Raw genomic sequence first — 4,961 nt, 5'->3', positions numbered from 1 at the left:
GATATGAACGCGGTTATCTCGGAAAATATCAAAGAAAGAGAAATGGGATTCCAGATTTAGATTCCGTAGGCTTGAGCGCAGCGCAAGTTTGTTACGCGAATATGCCACGCCCACTTTACCGCCCACAAACCGCCCAAGCCTGTGGCGCCCACAATTTCCATGCTAGAAAAAAACTGAAATATATTGGTCTCGTCAATACCTATCGATTGATCCAAAAAAACCTTTGCCACGCCAACTATAACGCCCACAACTCTTAAATCTGTCTACCGCCGGTAGCTTGCGCATTTCAATCTCACTTTGCTGCTTGCATATCTCCATTTCGCTTTGGTCCCTTTAGCTGAGTAACGGGTATCTGATAGTAGAGGTACTCGACAATAGCGTTCTTCCTTGTTGATTTTTGTTTGTTTTTTTCACAACCGAACAAACGAATGAACGAATGAATGAGCAAACGATCCGAAATGGAGTTGCGTGAACGAATAGATGGAAACTGAATACTTTTTGAAATTCTTCCGCCCTTATAGCCTCGAGATTTGTATATATAAATATATATATATATATATAACGTTCCGTTCAAACTCTTATCTGTACATGCTTTTCTTCACACTTTGTAAATAGAAATTGCGTGTTTGTGAAGAAACATAATTTGATTTCACGCATTGACGTCAATGCCTACTAGAGGTTTACGCCGATGGTTTCAGCAGCGGCGGCGGCGTAGAGTTCTAAATTATCCAGCGGCGGCGGCGTAGCCGTTAGAAAGAACCGGCGGCGGCGGCGGGTACGCCGCCGGTGAAATTGTCGGCGGCTGGCGGCGTAAGCATTTAATAAACTGATTTTTTTTTTCCTTTTATTAATAAGTGAGTCAAGCGAAATAACAAATTAAACTAAAAAACTCCCACACTTTACTTTTACGACTTGCGTTGCGCTGTAGTTCAATTGAATACATGTTCATTGCCTTATCCATCTGTTTGTTGGGATACTTAATTCTTATACATAATTCTTAATCCAATTATAACACTGTAAAACTTACTTCGTGAAATTAATTACGCACTCAGCTGTTAAATGTTTTAGAGATGGGACACATGTAAGGAGATGGGAGATGAGACATTTAATCGATAACTGAAAGCGATTATTGTCGAAAATTTTTTTTGGTTATATTAATAATAACCTTTTTTATTTATAAAATGAATAAAATTTTGTATGACGCCGAACGCCGCCGCCGCCGCCGCGCCGGTTTTTACGTGACTCGGCGGCGGCGCATCAAAAAAGAAAAAAATCAGCGGCGGCGGCGGCGTGGCTCGGCGGCGTATATGTCTAATGCCTACATATTAATTGTTATATGCTTCCACTTGTTCTTTATAGAATTTCGTTTTTATGAATTCAACTATCTTCTGATTTTGAAAAGCCTAACCAACGCACAAGCTCATAATCAAGTTCCACCCAAAATTCTTATCTGTACATGCTCTTTTAGTCTAGCCAACGCACAAGCTCATAACCAAGTTCCGTTCAAATTCTTATCTGTACATGCTTTTCTTCACACTTTATAAATAGAAACTGCGTGTTTGTGAAGAAACATAATTTGATTTCACGCATTGAAGTCAATGCCTACATTTTAATTGTTCTATGCTTCCACTTGTTCTTTATAGAATTTCGTTTTTATGAATCCAACTATCTTCTGATTTTGAAAAGCCTAGCCAACGCACAAGCACGTAATCATCTTTTTGTTTCACAATCTTTTCAAAAAGATAAGTATTAGGGAATTTTTTTTTTTTAAATTTCTTGTTTATAGAAACCACCTTGAACTAGATCACCCTTCAAGTCCTCAAGTAAATATGTGGTGGGGGATGTATTTTGTACTTTCCGAATTCGAAAAAATTCCGTTGTACAGTTTGGGGTATAGCCTTTTTCAAAGACATTTTTTTATTTACATATTCGTACATGATCCCCCTCTTTAAAGTCCCCATTTGTAAATATTTTTAGATGATTGTATGATCTCATCAAAATCTGTTTCTCATTTTAAGCATTGGGGTTTATTTTAATCGTTCTATGCTTCCTGTTATTATATTTTTTGGTTTTTCTGGTTTTTCTGTTTTAAATGAAAAGTCCCACTAATTGTAATTTTATTATAATACGTTTATAGTTTTATTTAAAAGGAATAGTGATAAGTAGTTCCGAATATAGTTTAAGGTATTTAATAGGGACTTTAACAGCGTTTTGGATTATTACTCGCGTCGTTCTTTTACTTCATATCTATTTCACGTTCTTCTTCTTCGTCTCTTTCGATTTAAGTGCTCGCCCAAGACTCCCTTTTTCACCTCGCCAATAATTAGTAGTGCTGTTCGTCTGTGGTGGGTTCGGCTGACAAGGATGCCAGACCTATTCCCACAACTCGGCCATCCTTCTAAACATTCGTCCCGAATGTATCCTCGTCGTCCTCGGAAGATACTTTCATAAATGGTTTCATATACTCAGCGCAAGAGGTAGTGTATCTTGGTCCGTTCGTAGTTAGCGATTCCTTTACAACATCGTAAGTGTCCTTCGGCTTGACTTTTGTTACACGGTAGGGACCCAAGTACTTAGGCTTTAACTTAAGTCCACCACCAAGTTGCGTGCGTTTGATAGCGACAATATCGCCAACTTTGTATGCTGCTGCTGGTCTACGTCTGAGGTTGTCTGAGTGCTTGTTTTCATTCTGCATAGCCAGGATCTGTTGCTTTGCAGCTTTGCGGATCTCGTCTCGATTGTCCTGAAACATTTGTATCAACTCTTGCTCAATCATTTGTCAAAAATAGGGCAGTACGGTTGGCAATGTCAAAGGAGTAAGACGTGTGCCGCACGCTCACAAGCTAACAAGATATCTTTATAATTTGTGTTCTTTATATATTTCATTAAATTCCTTGTCAATAAATACTTTATAACCATCCTGAACGAGCGCAGAGGTATTTTTGACAATTCAGAAGTGGGATACGAGCTCCAAACAGCAATAAAATGATATAAAAAGCTGCATTTTATTCACGAAGAAAGGAGAAGGGCAATACAGCCACTTTTTAAGAAGCATCTAGAGGAAAAAAGCGGTAAAAAAGTACCAAGAGTGAGAAAAAACTTGAGAAGGAGCCACGGACCACGAGGTTAACTAAAAATGTTAGTTAAACTAGGTCAACTAAGGGTTGCCGATCTGGATATTATTCTACGCACGAACAATATTCCAGTTGTCGGAAACAAACAGGCTAAAATCGACGAGCTCACACGGATCTTGGGATGTGATGAAATCGAACGCGATGACTACGATTTCGATGGAAATACCGTACAATCTCAAATTGACGAGCTGAAGCAGCTGATGATCAGCTTATCCCAAACGGTTCAGGCCTTAAGTGTCCAACAGGAAAATGCGACTTCGAGGCAAGCTAACGTAGGGAGCACCGCAGGTCCACCGGCTGCATTGGAACAACAACGTCAGGCAAACACGTTAGGCATACCACCACCAGGCCAAGAACAACCACATCAAAGGATCAGAGAAAGCCCCGAACGCACAGCTTATACCAACACCATCATCAAGGATGTGATCGGAGTGTTGCCCGAGTATGATCCAGTTAGGGGCAACATTACTTCACAACAGTTTATAAGCAAAACCGAGCAGTTGCAACGTGTTTATGAATGGAATGATGGGACAGTATTGTTCGCCGTACAGCATAAAATGAGAGGTGTCGCTAAGGAATGGTTAGATGCACAGACTGTATTCCAAACTTGGGAACAGTTTAAGACCGCACTTTTACAAGATTTTCCAAGCGTGGTAAACACAGCTGATGTTCACAGGGAACTGATGCGACGTAAAAGAAAACCCAACGAATCGTTTAGCGAATACTTCTACATCATGATGGCAATTGGAAGACGAGCTAATATAGATGAGCCATCTATCAATTCTTATATTATTAACGGATTGAACCAAAACGACTGCACGAAGGCTTTGTTAGCTATGAATCTTCAGACGTGTTCAGAACTATTTAGGTCTCTGGACAATATGAAAACAGTGCAAATACTGCAGCAACAAAGTCCTTCTTTTCAGTCTGTTTACACGAAAGGCCAAGATGTAGCAGGTGGTGAGGCTAAACCCAAAGGACCAAAATGTTTTAATTGTAACCAAAAGGGTCACATAGCTGCTAAGTGTCCAGACCCGCAGAAGAAGCCACGCTGTTCAATCTGTTCAAAGGTTGGGCATGAAGCTAAGGATTGCAGGGTAAAGGTATCATCAGTCGCTCAAGTAGACGCAGCAAATACCAAAGAGTACCCACCCATAATGAAGACTATTGAGCTGGGAGGAAGAGAGTTTTCAGCATTCGTCGATACTGGCAGCGATCATACACTTATTAGAGAGTCGGCTGTTCCAAGTGGATCAATTCGACAGAAATCGGTAAAACGTCTACAAGGCTTTGGTGGATCAATAGTGGAGACTAAGGAATGTATACTTACCTCGGTGAAAACAGAACGCAGCGAAATTTATATACGCATTCACATTGTACCCGATGACATTCTTCCTTACGACGTTCTCATGGGCAGAGACTTACTCTGCAGTAAGGTATACGAACAGATTGGAAATTCAGGCTCGATAATGCAAGCAGAGGAATCAGAAATCAACTTTAATATAAGCGCTGACGTCAGTAGCTCCCAGCGCAATGAGGTGAGCTATATGTTGCATAGATATACAGATTGCTTTGCCGAAGACCTTTCCCATATTGGCAGATGCAATACCACTGTGATGGACATCGAGGTGACAACGGCAACACCGATACTGGGTCGTCGATACCAAGTTGCATTTTCTAAAAGGGATGCACTCCGATCTCAGTTAGATCTCCTACTCAAGCACAACATCATCAGTAAGAGCACCTCACCATACGCATCATCGGCGATATTAGTCCCCAAAGCAAACGGAGAAAGTCGACTGTGCATCGATTATAGAGCTCTCAACG

The sequence above is a fragment of the Drosophila subpulchrella genome, unplaced genomic scaffold, assembly GCF_014743375.2.
Source record: "Drosophila subpulchrella strain 33 F10 #4 breed RU33 unplaced genomic scaffold, RU_Dsub_v1.1 Primary Assembly Seq60, whole genome shotgun sequence".
Lineage (NCBI taxonomy): Eukaryota > Metazoa > Arthropoda > Insecta > Diptera > Drosophilidae > Drosophila > Drosophila subpulchrella.
This window is presented reverse-complemented; position numbering follows the sequence as displayed.